Source organism: Pseudorca crassidens, chromosome 21, assembly GCF_039906515.1.
Source record: "Pseudorca crassidens isolate mPseCra1 chromosome 21, mPseCra1.hap1, whole genome shotgun sequence".
In the NCBI taxonomy this organism is placed as follows: Eukaryota; Metazoa; Chordata; class Mammalia; order Artiodactyla; family Delphinidae; genus Pseudorca; species Pseudorca crassidens.
Window position 1 is genome coordinate 34,119,918 of NC_090316.1, and position 20,347 is coordinate 34,140,264.

The 20,347-nt window shown below is 35.7% G+C and overlaps 1 long non-coding RNA gene across 1 annotated transcript in view; it reads right to left on the reverse strand.

Annotated features, from left to right (window-relative positions):
• The window catches only part of LOC137216091 (uncharacterized), a 207,966-nt gene that overhangs the window by 49,422 nt on the left and 138,197 nt on the right, over window positions 1-20,347 (reverse strand). Inside the window, exon 4 of the long non-coding RNA XR_010939589.1 lies at window positions 4,408-4,634. This is a non-coding gene — a long non-coding RNA (uncharacterized lncRNA). The remainder of the gene's footprint in view (window positions 1-4,407; window positions 4,635-20,347) is intronic.

Below are 20,347 nucleotides of genomic sequence, written 5' to 3' on the forward strand. Positions count from 1 at the left end.
TTCTCTAAGTGGGAAACAAAAGAGAAGAAAAGGACCTACAAAAACAAACCCAAAACAATTAAGAAAATGGTAATAGGAACATACATATCGATAGTTACCTTAAATGTGAATGGATTAAGTGCTCCAACCAAAAGACACAGGCTCGCTGAATGAATACAAAAACAAGACCCATATATATGCTCTCTTCAAGAGACCCACGTCAGACCTAGAGGTACATACAGAATGAAAGTGAGGGGATGGAAGAAGATATTCCATGCAAATGGAAATCCAAAGAAAGCTGGAGTAGCAATACTCATATCAGATAAAATAGAGTTTAAAATAAAGAATGCTACAAGAGATAAGGAAGGACACTACATAATGATCAAGGGATCAATCCAAGAAGAAGATATAACAATTATAAATATATATGCACCTAACATAGGAGCACCTCAATACATAAGGCAACTGCTAACAGCTGTAAAAGAGGAAATCAACAGTAACACAAAAATAGTGGGGCACTTTAACACCTCACTTACACTAATGGACAGGTCATCCAGACAGAAAATTAATTAGGAAACACGAGCTTTAAATGACACAACAGACCAGATAGATTTAATTGATATTTATAGGACATTCTATCCAATATCAGCAGATTACACTTTCTTCTCAAGTGCACACGGAACATTCTGTAGGAAGACCACATCTTGGGTCACAAATCAAGCCCTGGTAAATTTAAGAAAATTGAAATCATATCAAGTGTCTTTTCCAACCAGAGCACTGAGATTAGCAATAAATGACAGGGGAAAAAAACGTGAAAAACACAAACACATGGAGGTGAATTCTATCAAACATTTAGAGAAGAGTTAACACCAATCCTTCTCAAACTGTTCCAAAAATTGCAGAGGAAGGAACACTCCCAAACTCATTCTATGAGGCTACCATCACCCTGATACCAAAACCAGAAAAAGATACTACAAAAAAAGAAAATTACAGACGGATATCACTGGTCAATATAGATGCAAAAATCCTCAACAAAATACTAGCAAACAGAATCCAACATCACAATAAAAGGATCATACACCATGATCAAGTGGGATTTATCCCAGGGATGCAAGGATGCTTCAATATATGCAAATCAATGTGATACACCATATTATCAAATTGAAGAAGAAAAACCATATGATCATCTCAATAGATACAGAAAAAGCTTTTGACAAAATTCAACACCCATTTATGATAAAAACTCTCCAGAAAGTGAGCATAGAAGGAACCTACCTCAACATAATAAAGGCCATATACGACAAACCCACAGCAAACATCATTCTCAATTGTGAAAAACTGAAAGTATTTCCTCTAAGGTCAGGAACTAGACAAGGATGTCCACTCTTGCCACAATTATTCAGCATAGTTTTGGAAGTCCTAGACACAGAAATCAGAGAAGAAAAAGAAATAAAAGGAAAACAAATTGCAAAAGAAGAAGTAAAACTGTGACTATTTGCAGATGACATGATACTCTACACAGAGAATCCTAAAGATGCTACAAGAAAACTACTAGAGTAATCAATGAGTTTGGTAAAGGCAGGATACAAAATTAATGCACAGAAATCCCTTGCATTCCTATACACTAACAATGAAAGATCATAAAGAGAAATTAAGGAAACAATCCCATTCACCATTGCAACAAAAAAATAAAATACATAGGAATAAGCCTTCCTAAGGTGGTAAAAGACCTGTACTCAGGTAATGATAAGACACTGATAAAAGAAATCAAAGAGGATACAAACAGATGGAGACATATACCATGTTCTTGGATTGGAGGTATCAATATTGTGAAAATGACTCTACTACCCAAAGTAATCTACCGATTCAATGCAATCCCTATCAAATTACCAATGGTATTTTTTACAGAACTAGAATAAAATATCTTAAAATTTGTATGGAGACACAAAAGACCCCAAATAGCCAAAGCAATCTTGAGGGAAAAAGACCAAGCTGAAATAGTCAGATTTCCTGACTTCAGACTATCCTACAAAGCTACTGTAACCAAGACAATATGGTACTGACACAAAAATAGAAATATAGATCAATGGAATAGGATAGAAAACCCAGAGATAAACCTATGCACCTATGGTCACCTAGTCTATGATAAAGGAGGCAAGGATATACAATGGAGAAAAGACAGTCTATTCAATAAGTGGTGCTGGGAAAACTGAACAGCTACATGTAAAAGAATGAAATTAACACCATATACAAAAATAAACTCAAAATGCATTAAAGACCTAAATGTAAGAACAGACACTATAAAAGTCATAGAGGAAAACTTAGGCAGAACACTCTTTGACATAAATCGCAGTAAGATCTTTTTTGATCCACCACCTAGAGTAATGGAAATAAAAACAAAAATAAACAAATGGGACCTAATGATACTTAAAAGTTTTTGCACAGGAAAGGAAACTACAAACAAGACAAAAAGACAATCCTCAGAATGGGAGAAAATATTTGCAAATGAAGCAATGGACAAAGGATTAATCTCCAAAATATATAAACAGCTCATGCAGCTCAATATTAAAGAAACAAACAACCCAATCCAAAAATGGGCAGAAGACCTAAACAGACATTTCTCCTAAGGAAACATACAGATGGCCAAGAAGCACATGAAAAGCTGCTCAACATCACTAATTATTAGAGAAATGTAAATCAAAACTACAATGAGGTATCACCTCACACCTGTCAGAATGGGATTCATCAGAAAATCTATAAACAATAAATGCTGGAGAGGGTGTGGAGAAAAGGGAACCCTCTTGCACTGTTGGTGGGAATGTAAATTGATACAGCCACTATGGAGAACAGTGTGGAGGTTCCTTATAAAACTAAAAATAGAATTACCATATGATCCAGGAATCCCATTCCTGGGCATATACCCAGTGATAACCATAATTCAAAAGGACACATGCACCCCAATGTTCATTGCAGCTCTATTTACAATAGCCAGGTCATGGAAGCAACCTAAATGCCCATCGACAGACGAATGGATAAAGAAGATGTGGTATATATACAGAATGGAATATTACTCAGCCATAAAAAGGAACGAAACTGGGTCATTTGTAGAGACGTGGATGGACCTAGAGACTGTCATACAGAGTGAAATAAATCAGAAAGAGAAAAACAAATATCATATGTTATCGCATATATGTGGAATCTAGGAAAATGGTATAGATGAAGTGGTTTTCAGGGCAGAAATAGAGACACAGATGTAGAGAAGAAACATATGGACACCAAGGGGGGAAAGGTCAGGGTGGGGTGGGGCGTGGTGGAGGTGGGATGAATTGGGAGATTGTGATGGACATGTATACAATAATATGCATAAAATAGATAAGAACCTGCTGTATAAAAAAGTAAATAAAATTCAAAAATAAATTAAACGTTGATAGAATTTAAACATTTGCTTAGAAAGTGTTAAGAAAGAATTAGATTCACATTTTAGGGTTAATCTATTCCCTGGGGATGGCAACTGATGGGAGTGCATAATGAAGAGCAATTTCAATGTACTATCATTTAAAAGGGAAGTTCAAGGCAACACTTTCCAATACAACTGGCTTCACAATACAATTCGAAATAATACACCAGATGGCTTTTAAAAAGTACGCTTTTATTCTTTCTGTTACCTGATGCAATATCTGAAATGATCTCCCATCATGATATAGTCACCTGAGTTCTGAGAATTCACATGTGATGAGTAGTTTCTCAGATGTCATCACTGACTCTGAATAAAATCCCTTAACACTTAGCAGATATTAGTAACAGAACATTTATGAGGCCAAAATAGCACTGAAGGTCCAATAAGCCTAGAATCCATGAATGCATGATATTACTACTCACACTTTTTACTGGTCAAGTGATTAGATAGAATGGACATAACTGCAGGTGTCTGAGGTCAGTGTCATTAACCCTTCCCCTAATAAGCCTCCCCTTGGAGAAGGAAATGGAACTGAGATTAATGATACATTAACAGTAAAAGTTTTTAGTTTTGTAGTTCCTTTTTAATTCTTTACTAGAAAGGACTCAACCATTCCTGCTGGTGATTGCTCTGTAATTATTTCTTTTATAGAATATAAGGAAATTGTATTTTAAAATAGGGTCCTGGCTCTTTATAGTTGGAGACTAAAACCATTGATGCATTAGGATGAATAAAATGCAAGAAAGTGACAGTGATGTACTGGTTTTACATAGAGCTGTTAAAATTAGTATGAAGCTAGCAAACCCTAAATTGTGAGAAAGCTGAAATCAGACAATTGCCCCAGTGCACAATCCTTTGTATGCTCCCAAGCCCACTCTTTATTTATAGGAAGATTCACAATATGGGAGGAGGCACTCCTTTCTTGTTTCTATGACATCACAGTCTCCCCAGTTTCCCCATGTGTGACTTACCCTGCTTCTTTTCTATGCGCTCTGCAAGTTCTTCTCTTCCAATTGGCCGTGAAATGTAGGGTTTCTTGCAGCTTCCTTCTAGATCCTCATCTTCCATATGTTCTCTGTCTAGGCAATTTCAACCACAATCCGGTCACCACATATATGCCAGTGATCTTCAAGTTCAAATAGCTCTGTACTGAATTTGTGCCAAAAAATTGCCTCTTTGATGTTGCTATTGGATGTCTCTACAGGAAATCAAGCACAAAATGAATAAAACATGGATCGCATGAGCTTCCTCCAAAAACAGTCTCCTCTCTGATGACCCCTAGTTAGAAAATGGATTCAACATTCATCCTGCTCTAAAGGACAGAAAACTGGTGTCTTCATCAGCCTCTCCATCATTTCAGTGTCCCATACATCTCTCTCCTCCCAGCACAATTAGTAGTTCCTTTATCCTTTCTCCATCTAATATTTTCAGCTACTGAGTGGAAAGAACTTTTAAAACTCCTCCTCACATAGCAAAAATATAAAATAGAATGAAACAATCATGTACATGGAAAATTTTCCCCAAATATTAGTTAATAACTGCAGAAATGAAAATCATCATTGATCACATACTGATATGGTATCACCTGATGTAAAAGCATTGTTGCAAGTAAAACAAAAGATAACCAATAGATTTAATTGCACTCTACTAACAAACATGTTAGAGCCTAGAAACGTCTCAATTGTTCTAACAGAAATTGCATAGAAAAGTATGAATCTAATTAGACTTGAAAAAAACAAACTGAAAATTGATACTATGTCAAAAAGCATCTTGTAGTGGATTCAGTGTAAAGTTATTTATCCAACTTAGGAAATAATCACTGGTGCATTACAAAGAATGGTATTTACGTCTTCAATTTTTGTATTACTTTATTTTTCTTTTCACAAAATATATGAAACTAGTTCTAACCACCCCCCTTTTACTCCCTGAAGTATGTCAAGCCTCCGTTAAGCTCAAATAAGCCTAAATTCAGAGAGGGAATTTTGCATTTTATCCCATTTAAAAATGTCAAATCCATTTCCTCAACAGCATTACCAGCCCCACTCCTTTTGTTGTCAGTGATGTTTAGCTGTGTTTTAGTCTTTAATACAGAGTTTGCAAACTATTCAATATAAGAATTTGAAAGCAAATAAACTGATGCAAATTACAATGGAAGAGAAACTGAGTTTAAACAGATCTCTTAAATATTTTCTCTCCTTCCCATTACTATTCACTTCATTCATATTACATTTTGCATTTTTGAAGATGTATTTTTCCCCCATGACTATTCTGAATTACTGCTCATTCTTAATATTCTCCCTTTTTTGTTTGTTTACACCATGTTTTGGAAATAAATTATTGTTCATTTGTATTAACATTGAATAAATACATTTAATACCATGCATATTTTTGAAGGATATTTTATTAATATAGTATTGAATACAGGAAAAGATATTAGGAGAATATACTATGTCATGTAGACTATTTTTTCCCTAAGATGTCATGAACTTATACTTCCCTCAAATATTTTCTCCTACATTTTTTCCATTGTGACTTTTCATTAATAAAAAACAAAGATTATAAATAAAATCAAGTGGTTCAATTAGACATATTCCAAACATACCTTTGTGGTATTTATAATCATGTGAACACAAGGTTTTTACTTTAATGAAAAGTGGAAATAAATTTATTGATGATTCTGTTATGTTGGGTTACTTTGCACAACTTTAAAATAAAAACATGGTTTTAAAAATTGATGTGTGCTTTTGGTTGATCTACACAATTAAAATATAACAATATTGCTCCTTTGCCTTTCCATACTAAATAGCGTTACATAGTTTAACTCATAATATAATATATGAAGATTGTTCTAAATTTTTTGATAAAATAATTTTAAAAATTGTATATTTATGTTCCTAAATTAAACCTTAGTTCTAGAAGCAATACCACTAGAAGCTTCTGCTTTATAGAGTTGTCTTTGTTCAGGTTATTTATGAATTCCCCATAGAAAAGAGCATCATTCCTTATTCTAATGAACTGCGTAAACTACTCTTACACTATCAAATCAAAACCCTTATATAATAATGCACTTACGATAACATACCAGTCTGTAGAATGGTCTCCCACTGTATTTCCAAACAATATTCCTTTTGAAGTATTTAGTTGTCATATGGCACATACAGTTTTAACCTTGCATCTAATTCCTAGATAATTGACATAAATATTTATATGGTTGAACTTTTATCCTAATGTGTGTTATACAATTGCTACCATTAATCATTTCCCAAAGGTTTCCTTTTCAGGCTCATACAGTGTTTCAAAGTCGTATTATTCTGCAAAGCAGTTTTTATGATGTGATAGTCAACTCTAGGCTTTAACCTAGGCTAGTGAGTAATGATAACTCATTAATATGCTTTATAAAAATCTCACCTTTACATTTTTAGGACATCTAATTATATTGTTGCCAATATTCATTTCATTAATTCTTACTTATGTCTGGTAATGTTTATTTTGCTACCTTTATATATTTGTACTTCATATTATAACTTTACATATTGTATTATTACCTTGACATCTTTCTACTTATCTAATCATAGCTGCAGCTACTAAATTATTTTTAATTCAGCCAAGCATTTTTAAATAGTAATTATTATAAGCAAACAATTTGCTTTCCATTATTGCTGGATAATTACATTTTAAAAACCTATACTTTAATTTTCCACCTATTTTTTGCAGTAAGTTGCTCAAGTATGATCTTAATTTTATACAGTCAAAAAGTCACTAATAATTATTACATTTGTGGTTAATGTACCACTCACTATTCTGTAACAATTTTAAATCCTTTTCTCATAAAAATGTGAGTTCATAGATTAAGTAGTGACAGATTCTAATTTCCTTTCAAAATATTTCATAATGTATATTGCTTGTTTCTACTAGGAAACATTACTCCTTTGTGTAAGTGTTCTGAGGAATAAGTTTTTTGGACTCAGGGCAATATCGAGTGTATCAAAGCAGTTAGTATTGCAGTGTTCAATACCAACTGAACGCCTCAGAGGGGATGAGTGTCCATGAAGTACAATTCGATTCATCCATTACTTTTCCAAGTAACATGAAACTGAAATACATTTATTCCATGTAACAATAAGCTGATTCTTAAAACCATAAAAGAAAGCATAACTACATTAAAAATGTCAACAATATGTAATTATTGAACAGCAACAGTAAAATGGTATAATGTATAAATGAAGCATAACACTTCCTCAAAGGACTTCAAATCTACAAAGGAGTACTTATGATTTATTTTTAAAATTTAAATTTTGGAGGGTAATAATAAGTTACACTATTCATGATTTTCCTTCATATACTTTATTAATAGATGCTTTGCAAATTTAAAACCTACTTGAAAATCATATCCTTTCATCTATTCAATTGCCATTGGAGAACAGCCCTTGGTAATAGTAAGTTTTATTTATTGATTAAATGTGAGTAAATATACACACTCGTATATGTGTGTATGTGTAAAATACACTTTTTTTTTAATGGACAGATGTAAACCTTCTCTCACAGTGAAACTGGCTCTGCCTTGTGTTGTTTTGTTTTGTTCATTTTTTGGTTTTTAGTGTCTTGTGGAAGCCTATATATTCACTCAGAGTTGAAGATAATAAGAGAATCTTAACAGGTGATTAGATAATTCAAATGTTGGCATATGTGATTCCGTTTTGCAGATATAATTAAAGTCCCTAATCAGTTGACTTTGTTTTAACCAAAAGAGAGATTACCATGGGCAGGACTGACCTAATCAGGCGAACCTTTTAAAGAGACTCAAAGCAGCAGACACATTCAAAGCAAGAGGTACACTCCTCCCAGCCTCTGACAAACAAATACATGTGCTGTGAACTGTCTATGGAGGGCACCACGTGGCAAGAACCTACAGGTGGCCCCTAGGTGCTGAGAGCAGCCCCTTGCCAATATTCAGCAAGAAGATGGAACTTCCATTTCTACAAGTGCAGGGAGCTGAATTCTGACGACAACCAGTTGGATGAAAACTTTTGAGCCTCAGATGAGAGAGCAACCATGGCTGACACCTTGATTTCAGCCTAGTGAGACCCTCAGTAACGAACCGAGTTACCTCATAATCCCACAGAAATTGTGAGATAGTAAACTTTTGTTTCAAGCCACAAAATTTGTACTAATTTGTTATGAAGCAATAGGAAACTAACCCATACTATAAAGAAAAGGAGTAGAGGGATTTAGAGATATATTAGATTTGTAAAATAAAAAGGTACTTTTAAGTAAAAAACAGAAAGAAAATTTGAAGCATAAAGTATCGGGCGTGAGGTTTCTTACCATTTGAAATGAAGTTCCCAAGCTAGAAGTACTATGCCTTAGTCACTGCCCATTAACCTCCTAAATCATAAAGTTTTTAAGTGAAAGATGAATTCTGAATATCTATTCTGTGCCATTTAGGCTAAAAAGTTCTTATACTTACTGACCTACCTCTGTTATTTATTATTTATATATTTAATCTATATGCATGACTAATACAGAATGAATGAGCTAAATTTGGACTATGTCCATAAGTTGATTTGAATTTTTCAATATATGGTTATAAGCACAATTAAGTCTTCTTATATAATTGCAACTAGATCTTGGTCAAAGTATGATGTATAAAATCTGTTGAAACTTTAAGCATTAACCAGCCCTAAGATCTCAAAATTTATAAGTAGTACTGAAATATATATATATCAAAATAAGTAGTACTGAAATTGAATATGTAAAACTAAACTTTTCAAGATATTACGGTACCTCCTCCCTCCCAGTGATGTGAATTAAGCTCATGGAGACTTGAGTTAAGCACTCATAGCTTCATCATTCATGAATCAGGCGAATATTAATCCTGTAAAAATAGGAAATAACCTGTAATGTTTAGTTTTCCGTGTCAACTTTATAGACTACAGTACCCAATTACTCAATCAAACACTATTTTTCATGGTATTGCTCTGACATACTCTGTAGATGTGATTAAGGTCCATAATGAGTTGACATTAAGTAAAGGAGATTATCCTAGATAATCTGGGTGAACCTGATTCAATCATTTTAAAGGTTTTAAGAGTAGAATTGAGGTTTCCCTGAAAAAGAACTTGCCTATGGACTGCAGCTTCAGCTCTTGCCTGAGAGTTCCAGGCTGCTCTTCCTGAAGGCCTGCCCTGTAAATTTCAGAACTGCTTAGCCAGCCCACACCATTCTGTAATGCCATTCCTTACAGTAAGTCTTGTAATATATGTACTGTATTGGTTCTGTTTTGCTGGCGGGACCCTAATACGTAACGCCTCTGGTTTGCAAACTTATGACAACGGAAACTCCCATGGATATAAAATCCTTTTGGTGGATTTTTTACTCACTTAAATAATTATCAAAGGCATAATACTTAAATAACTAAGCAAACAAACTTCCTAATAGCAGGCAAACACATCTACCACGGAGCAACTGAAAATTAGCAGCCCCAACGAACCATGCTGGATTTTATGAAATAAAAATTAATATGATATCCATATGTCTTCACAGTGAGTGTTCAAAATAAATAGTGGTTAATAAATGTTCCACATGTATACAGTTATTGCTGAATTGATTTTCAGTTTGAATTATGCACATACATGTATAATATTATGCAAAACAAAAAAAAAAAAAGCTAAGAAGAAAAGGGGCTTCTCAGAGAGCATGTACTCTCTTACGAGGGCAAGCTTTAAATGGCATTGAGGTCACATCACCAAGGATTCAATCATTTCTGACAATCCCTTCAACAGCAAGGATTATGGGCTGACATCTCATTACTGGAGTACTGAAACATGAATAATTTGTTCTACACTGATGAACAGGAGATAGTGAAAGCCATCCAGTTACAAGGTATGAGAATAAACTCTAAATATATTACAAGAGAATAATTATGGAAAAGAAATATTAATGAAAGCTTTGTAATTATGTATCTTATAATTATATATATATTTTTTATTATAAAGGACTTGTAGTTATCAGGTGTTGTTCTTATTTAAACAATAAAAGTGTTTTTTTTTAAATTTATATTCCCCTAATTCTCAAATTTCCTGAGAATTTAAATGGCAGAAAAATAATAAAAGTGAGAGAAAGAACAGAATAAAAATTAATATTTACTTTAAAATTAAAGGTTAATTGTATAAGCCTTCTTGGGATGGAAAATATACACATTCTTCTTTTTTTCTTGTATTACATGCGTTGAAGTTAAAAATGCAGAATAACTGTATATTCAATGAAAAGGGTAAATGTGAACACACATCAGAAGTATGTCAGAAGAAAGTGTAAATATTGTGCTTATTTTATAAAGGAAATACTGCTTTCTAAAAATATATGATACTTCATATTTAAAACATAAAAAGATACAAAATCAACTTTATGATGAATTTAGAATGGTTGCTAGAATGAACCAATATTCTAATTCAACAAGTTTACTAATATAGACACTACAAATATCTCTGTCCACATTCTTAAAGTGCACAGAGCAAAGATGGAGCAAGACAGGTGTTAAGGACTGAATGTTCACATTCCTTCCAAATTCATATGTTACGGCTCTAAATCCCAATGTGATAGTATTGGGAAATGGAGTCTTCAGGAGAGTTTAGATGAGGTCATGTGAGTGGGGTCCTCCTGATGAGATTAGTGCCCTTACAAGTAGAGACTAGAGAGCTTGCTCCCCCTCTTTCTGCCATGTGGGGACACAGCAGGAAATGGCCATCTGCAGGCCAAGGCCTCATCACACAACCAAATCTGCCTGCATCTTAATCTTAGACCTCTAAACCTCCAGAACTGTGAAAAATAAATGTCTGTTGCTTAAACCTTCCAGTGTATAGTATTCTGTTATAGCAGTCCAAACTGACTAAGACAATAGGTGTCATAAATGTTCAAGCAAGTGTAAGGCATTTGGTGTTGCAGAAAAAATAAGCCTGCATCATAAGACTGATATTGATATTTCACCCAAACTACAGCATTGCCATTAGTGATGAAAAATCTCATTTGTCCAAGAATTAAGGATAAACGTCCTCCATTTCATTAAATGAATTAAACTTTGAGTTATTAAAAATGTGTTTGATTATTAAAAGATAGCATTGGAAAATTACTGGCTATTGCTTTAAACTATCTTTTTTAACATCTTTATTGGAGTATAATTGCTTCACAATGCTGTGTTAGTTTCCGCTTTATAACAAAGTGTATCAGCTATACATATACATACATCTCCATATCTCCTCCCTCTTGCATCTCCCTCCTACCCTGCCTATCCCACCCCTCTAGGTGTACATAAAGCACCGAACTGATCTCCCTGTGCTATGCGGCTGCTTCCCACTGACTATTTTACATTTGGTAGTGTATATACGTCCATGCCACTCTCTCATTTCGTCCCAGCTTAGCCTTCCTCATCCCCATGTCCTCAAGTCCATTCTCTACGTCTGCGTCTTTATTCCTGTCCTGCCCCTAGGTTCTTCAGAAACATTTATTTTAATTCCATATATATGTGCTAGCACACGCCATTTGTATGCTTACTTTCTGACTTACTTCACTCTGTATGACAGACTCTAGGTCCATCCACCTCACTACAAATAACTCAATTTCGTTTCCTTTTATGGCTGAGTAATATTCCATTGTACATATGTGCCACATCTTCTTTATCCATTCATCTGTCAATGGACACTTAGGTTGCTTCCATGTCCTGGCTATTGGAAATAGAGCTGCAATGAACATTGTGGCACATGACTCTTTTTGAATGATGGCTTTCTCAGGGTATATGCCCAGTAGTGGGATTGCTGGGTCATATGGTAGTTCTATTTTTAGTTTTTTAAGGAACCCACATACTGTTCTCCAAAGTGGCTGTATCAATTTACATTCCCACCAACAGTGCAAGAGGGTTCCCTTTTCTCAACACCCCATCCAGCATTTACTGTTTGTAGATTTTTTGATGATGGCCATTCTGACCGGTGTGAGGTGATACCACATTGTAGTTCTGATTTGCATTTCTCTAATGATCAGTGATATTAAGCATCCTTTCATGTGTTTGTTGGCAGTCTGTATATCTTCTTTGGAGAAATGTCTATTTAGGTCTTCTGCCCATTTTTGGATTGGGTTGTTTGGTTTTTTGATATTGAGCTGCATGAGACGCTTGTATATTTTCGAGATTAATCTTTTGTCTGTTGCTTCCTTTGCAAATATTTTCTCCCATTCTGAGGGTTGTCTTTCCATCTTGTTTATGGTCTCCTTTGCCGTGCAAAAGCTTTTAAGTTTCATTAGGTCCCATTTGTTTATTTTTATTTCCATTTCTCTAGGAGGTGGGTCAAGAAGGATCTTGTTGTGATTTATGTCATCGAGTGTTCTGCCTATGTTTTCCTCTAAGAGTTTTACAGTGTCTGGCCTTACATTTAGGACTTTAATCCATTTTGAGTTTCTTTTTGGGTATGGTGTCAGGGAGTGTTCTAATTTCATTCTTTTACTTGTAGCTCTCCAGTTTTCCCAGCACTACTTATTGAAGAGGCTGTCTTTTCTCCACTGTATATTCTTACCACCTTTATCAAAGATAAGGTGATCATATGCGTGAGGGTTTATCTCTGGGCTTTCTATCCTGTTCCATTGATCTATCTTTCTCTTTTTATGCCAGTACCGTACTGTCTTGATTACTGTAGTTTCATAGTATACTCTTAAGTCCAGGAGCCTGATTCCTCCAGCTCCGTTCTTCTTTCTCAAGACTGCTTTGGCTATTTGGGGTCTTTTGTGTTTCCATACAAATCGTGCAATTTTTTTGTTCTAGTTCTGTGAAAAATGCCACCAGTAATTTGATAGGGATTGCATTGAATCTGTAGATTGCTTTGGGTAGTACAGCCACTCTCACAATGTTGATTCTTCCAATCCAAGAACATGGTATATCTCTCCATCTGTTTGTATCATTTTTAATTTCTTTCAACCATGTCTTATAGTTTTCTGCATACAGGTCTTTTGTCTCCTTTAGTAGGTTTATTCCTAGGTTTTTTATTCTCTTTGTTGCAATGGTAAATGGGAGTATTTCCTTAATTTCTCTTTCAGATTTTTCATCATTAATGCATAGGAATGCAAGAGATTTCTGGGCATTAATTTTGTATCCTACTTTACCAAATTCATTGATTAGTGGAGCCGGGAGGTCTCTTCTGGAGCAATGTCCTGAACTTGGCTCTCCTACCTCAGAGGCTCAGGCCTGACACCCGGCCAGAGCACCAAGACCCTGTCAACCACATGGCTCAGAAGAAAAGGGAGAAAAGAAAGAAAGAAAAAATTAATTAAAGTTATTAAAATAAAAAATTAAAAAAATATATTACTAAAAATTTAAAAAAAAGGATGACAAGAGCAACCAAACCAAAAAAAAATCTACTAATGAAAGCAAGTGCTAAAAGCTATACTAAAAAAAAAAAGAAAGAAAACAAAAAGGACAGACAGAACCCTAGGACAAATGGTAAAAGCAAAGGTATACAGACAAAATCACACAAAGAAACATACACATTCACAAAAAGCGAAACAGGACAAATATATATATATATATATAAAGGAAGAGAGCAAACAAATCTACTGATGATAATAAGCTATAAATACTAACCTAAGATAAACATAAACCAGAAACAAATTAGAAGCAGAAAGCAAACCCCAAGTCTACAGTTGCTCCCAAAGTCCACCTCCTCAATTTTGGGAGGATTCGTTGTCTATTCATGTACTCCACAGATGTAGGTACATCAAGTTGATTGTGGAGATTTAATCCACTGCTCCTGAGGCTGCTGGGAGAGATTTCCCTTTCCCTTCTTTGTTCTCACAGCTCCTGGAGTTCAGCTTTGGATTTGGACCCGCTTCTGCGTGTAGGTCACCTGAGGGCGTCTCTTCTTCTCCCAGACAGGACGGTGTTAAAGGAGCGGCTGATTCGGGGGCTCCGGCTCACTCAGGCCGGGGGGGAGGGAGGGGCACAGAGTGCGGGGCGGGCCTGCGGCGGCAGAGGCCAGCGTGACATTGCATTAGCCTGAGGCACCCCGTGCGTTCTCCCGGGGAAGTTGTCCCTGGATCCCGGGACCCTGGCAGTGGCGGGGTGCACAGGCTCCCCGGAAGGGGGTGTGGAGAGTGACCTGCGCTCACACACAGGCTACTTGGTGGCGGCAGCAGCAGCCTTAGTGTCTCATGCCCGTCTCTGGGGTCCGCGCTGGTAGCCACGGCTCGCGCCCGTCTCTGGGGCTCCTTTAAGCAGCGCTCTTAATCCCCTCTCCTCACGCAGCAGGAAACAAAGAGGTAAGAAAAAGTCTTTTCCTCTTTGGCAGCTCCAGACTTTTCCCCGGACTCCCTCCCGGCTAGCCGTGGCGCACTAACCCCCTGCAGGCTGTGCTCACGCCGCCAACCCCAGTCCTCTCCCTGCGCTCCGACCAAAGCCCGAGCCTCAGCTCGCAGCCCCGCCCACCCCGCTGGGGGAGCAGACAAGCCTCTCGGGCTGGTGAGTGCCGGTCGGCCCTGATCCTCTGTGGAGGAATCTCCCCGCTTTGCCCTCCGCACCCCTGTTGCTGCGCTCTCCCCTGCAACTTCGAAGCTCCCCCCTCCGCCACCCGCAGTCTCCGCCCGCGAAGGGGCTTCCTAGTGTGTGGAAACCTTTCCTCCTTCACGGCTCCCTCCCACTGGTGCAGGTACCATCCCTATCCTTCTGTCTCTGTTTATTCTTTTTTCTGTTGCCCTACCCAGGTACGTGGGGAGTTTCTTGCCTTTTGGGAGGTCTGAGGTCTTCTGCCAGCGTTCAGTAGGTGTTCTGTAGGAGTTGTTCCACGTGTAGATGTATTTCTGGTGTATTTGTGGGGAGGAGGGTGATCTCCGTGTCTTACTCCTCCGCCATCTTGAAGGTCCCCCCCCCCCAGTCTATCTTTTAACAAAGTATAAAATTAACACTGAACATAGAGCCATTCACAGTCCATGTAACACCCCTGGGTTTATTTGTCCATTATTTGCAGATCTGTCATAGAGAGTGAAGGGCAAAACTAGGTTTAGTTGATTTCCTTACTGCAGATCTTAAAATAGCCCACATGTATTTTCTGACCAATGAAATAGAAGCACAGAAACACTTCATGTCTCTTTTAACTCCATCTATAATGTATATATATTTAGACAATATTCTCTTAAAATTAAAATAATAATAGCAAACTTATGTCAAGAAAATGGAGCTGATAAAATTTGTTAGCAACAGATCTGTGTGAAAATGTATGTGCAATATGTATGTGTGCTTATACATGCATATATTTAAGATTACTATAATTTTAAAAAGTGGTAATGAATATTCCTAATTTTACTTTCTCCAAATATTGTTTTTTTTTTTGCTCACTGTATATAACATCATAGAATATTTTATTTTCAAAATTTATCTGAAATAATTTCTTCAAATATCACAGAACTTCATATGGTCATAGAGTTGATCACTTTAAAGTATATTTACTTTTTGCAGAAACCAAAAGAAAGTTACTTTCTACACTACCAAAAATAAAACTGATTTATTGCTCTTATTTCTTCTCTTCTGTTGATATACTGTCACAAATAAGAGCATATTTACATTCAGAGAGACATATGTAAGAATATGAAGTTTTGAATGCAGCTTGAAATGAATATATATTTTGATATTGATACAAAGGGAACAGCATTGTCTTCATTTTCAATAATTCAGGAGTTAGTATTTTAGAAACATCACACACATTTCCTATGCATACTCAAAATTAAGATCACATGATTAATATAAGAAAATCATAGTTAATATGATTTAAAATGCAAGAAGCACAATTGATTAAATTATACTGTAAGAAATCAACAGAACAAAAAACGATATTCTAATTTAAACAAAAGTATAAATGCTTCTGAAAGGAAAGGAACATTTTCTATGAAGAATTAAAATCATCAAATTAAAGCAGCCTGTAATGTAACCTGCCTCAGACCTTCGTTGAGTGGACTAACCACCTGAAGCCTCATTGGAAGCGCAGGGGTGGAGACATTTCTGTACACACAGCTAACCTGTCTCTCTTCTGGAGAACTTCTCCAAGTGCACGGTCAGAGCTGGTGACCTTCAAAAGCAGCATGACCAAAAGCGACCGGAGGGGTGACTTCGTCCACATTGTCTCTGTGGTCTCTCAGTGCAACGCAGTAATTTTAAAGCGCTGATACCTATCTTTAATGAATTGATAACTTTATACTTAAAAAAATCCTGATTACACTGTTTTTAATTGTGACAATTCTATATCATATTAACTGTTATCTAGCTTCTCTGGAAAAAGTCACTGTTAAGGGGCACTTAAGTTTTTTTCTATCATATTAAATGAAATCAGAAAAAGAACAGATTTTTCTCACCTAGAGTACTTCTCTGAAATGCCATTTACTTGGGCCCATTTCTTGGGGTAATTTTGAGGCTACTGGTTCTAAAGTCACATTTTGAGAGACATTGCTTTAGGAGCTCTTTTTCTTTTTCTCCATTCCATCTTCCTCAACATAGGGTGACTAAGAAATTTAAATTTGTGCTTAAGACTATATCCAATTTCAGATCCATATCTATAGCATAATTGAAACTACAGGTATTAAATCAACACTGACAAAACTTGTACTTTCCCCCTTCTTGCGTTCGTATTATAAACATTCATTCTCCTTTTAACTGAGTGTTTTACACCTACTGTTACATTTCCTACTTTCTCCTTTGTAACTCACTTTTTCCTAAAGCTTCTGTCTTGCAAAACACCAGTGAATGCCCATTCACCATATGTGATGGTTTCTCTTCATCCATATTCATTGACATCTCTGTATAATTTGACACTCTCTTGCAGTGTTCATTTTACAAATGAATTTTCCAAGGTAACTAGAGTGTTTTACGAGATGCTTAGTTAAAAAAAAAAAAAATCTCTGGTGATCAAATTAGCATGGGTTGGCATGAACAAAATTAAACAGTTCTTTCTCCTGAGATTTCTCAGAATCTTTCATGTTAGTAATGTGCCTTGCCAACTTCAAGAGGAAAAGTACAGCATTTCCATTCTTTACATTAGTTTGATCATGTAACCTGTTGTTAAAACTCTTAGTAATGGTGTTTTACATCAAATGCTTTAGGAATACTGCTCAATGCTGTCACTATTGTTCACACATTTTTTAAAAAACCTGTTTCAGTGACTTTCTCCTCCTCTATTCCCAAGCTTTTTCTACAAACAAATATCCTAGAACTATTCCTCTTCATGATTTTAGTAAAGTATAATTACAAAGTTTCATTAAATTATCTTTACCAATTGTTTGAAGCCTATTGTTGCATTTTAATTGTTGAATCTACATAGTGATATACTTCAACATGCCTGTCACCAAAAAATTTTTCTTCTCCAAGATCCATTACCTCAATTAAATCTTTCAATTCTAAAAATAGTAAGTCTAACACTATCAATGGAAGAGCAATTATTTTTTGTAAACATTGTTAGGTTGTCATTTCAAGTTTAAAAGTAGAGAATATGAGACAGTAAATATTCACCATATTAATTTTCAGCCAAACTTATCTCAGTCTTGTGTTCACAAAAAATGAAATGTTGAACAAAAAACCTAAAATTGTTTTGTCCCTTCTTCTATTTCCCTTCCTGAATTACATAATTAAGCTTGTTGTCCTTTTTTATGGAGGCTTTATAATCTTACTATTTATATGTGACCCATATAAAAATAGCCTTTGTAACTTTTTGTCTGACTTCACTTACTTCAGTTACATATGCTAGCCTATATGATCTACTTAATTAATTAATTAATTATTTTTTGTGTGTGGTACGCGGGCCTCTCACTGTTGTGGACTCTCCTGTTGTGAAGCACAGGCTCCAGACGCGCAGGCTCAGCGGCCACGGCTCACGGGCCCAGCTGCTCCACGGCATGTGGGATCTTCCCGGAACGGGGCACGAACCCGTGTCCCCTGCATCGGCAGGTGGACTCTCAACCACTGTGCCACCAGGGAAGCCCTCTGATCCATTCTTTTAATGATAATTACTTGCAGTGTTTGCCGATTTTCTCTGTTAGAACCTCCCACCCACTTTTTATATTTTCACTCTCACACTGGACCTCAAAACATTGTGATATCATTTATCTCTTCCCAAATTTGTATAATGTATTTTATATTCCTTTAATCCCTGTGATACATTAGTATTCTATTGTTTAATATAGTAGACATATATTTAGATTATATATCTCCAACTTTGTTCTGTCCTGCATACGAGACTTCCTATGTGAGAGCACTTTCCTTCTGTGTAAAGTTCATTCTGCTCTTTCCATTTGTTTGTTTTCTTGTTTAAAAAAAATGCTGTTTATAGAATTCTACCTCGGCAAGTCTCCCACTTCTCCCTTACCCTCTGCCAGACAATAGGAGATGTTACCCCTGTATCTTCTTCCTTTCAATGTTGATATTTCAAAATCAGCTACCAACCTAACTACTGCTGTTCTAAATATAATCTTTCTCCCCTGACTGATTTGAAGATTTTTCTCTCCTATCCATGGGCAGGGTTTTTTTAGTTTCACCATGTTGTGCCTACTGTGAATACTCTTTTATTTTTTTTAAATACTTAATTGTGATATAATTGACATGTAATAAATGAAACTTTGATATGTTTTAACAAATGCCTATACCTGTGAAACTATTAACACGATATGAGTAATGAACATTTACATCACCATCAAAGTTTCCCTAGCCCCTATCTCCCTGCCCCCTCACATGCCTGGAAAGTCACTGATTTGCTTCCTATAGTCAGTTTGCATTTTCTAGAATTTTATATAAATGGAATCATGGAGAATGTACTCTTTTTATCTAGCATTTTTGTCTCATCTTGTCTCATTCATTTTAATGGCTGAGTAATATTGATTATCCCTTCCTCTGTTGATGAGCATTTGCTTTTTTTCTAGTTTTTGGCTATCAGAAATAAACCTGCAGTGATTATGAGCATTCAAGTCTTGACATATGAGTTTATATCTTCCTGGCACTGTGTATGCACATTAAAGTTTGAAAAGCACTACTCTCAATCACATCAGTACTTAATTTTAGTCTAATCTGAGTTCTAGATCCATCCCTGCCTTTGCATTCCATGAACCACTTCTATAACCTTATAATAACCATTTCTCTTCATTTAAGCTAGTGTTTGTATATTTTTTGCTTATAAAGAAAAGTATTTGAGATATAGTAAATGCCCCCCCCCAACCTTCTGTTGCTTAAACTAGCCTCTGTGGATTTTTATTACTTATAATCATAAGATACTTTAGTAACTCAGTTGCTCAAATAAAATTTCCTTTAACACTGCAGCACAAACCTTGAAGTCCGGAAGCAATTACTCTAAATATCAGTAATGATGACAGATGTTATATATTGGGTTTGACTTAACAATCATCTGTGGATTAATTTTATTCTTTTGACACATATTTGGGTATTTCATGTTAATGTGGATAATCCAAAACAAGCTGAGTTTCATTTTCCCAAAGGATACCGATAAAATTAATTCACAGTTGGTCAAAATGGCGTTTTAGCAGACCAGGTAGCCATAATTATACATATTCTTGTCCTGGAAATCAATAGGTGGAAAGGTCACTGATATAACAGAAAAATAAACTACTAAATCTTGAAATAAAAGAGTAGCTAGCAATAGATGCTTCTGGAAGCTACATAAATAGATTAGGAGACATCATGATCTCATAAAGAAAATAAAGGTGTTTTGAGTGCATGGAATTACCTTTCAATAATTCAAGCAGGGAAAATCTAAGAAGATGTACAGTGGTATCTACAGAAATGGGAGCATACTACTTTTGCAGAGTAAATTTCTTAGAGCTCTTTAAGAAGTTATTTTTGTGACAATTTTGTTTACAAAGGTAAACAAATTACATAATTCCATATAATAT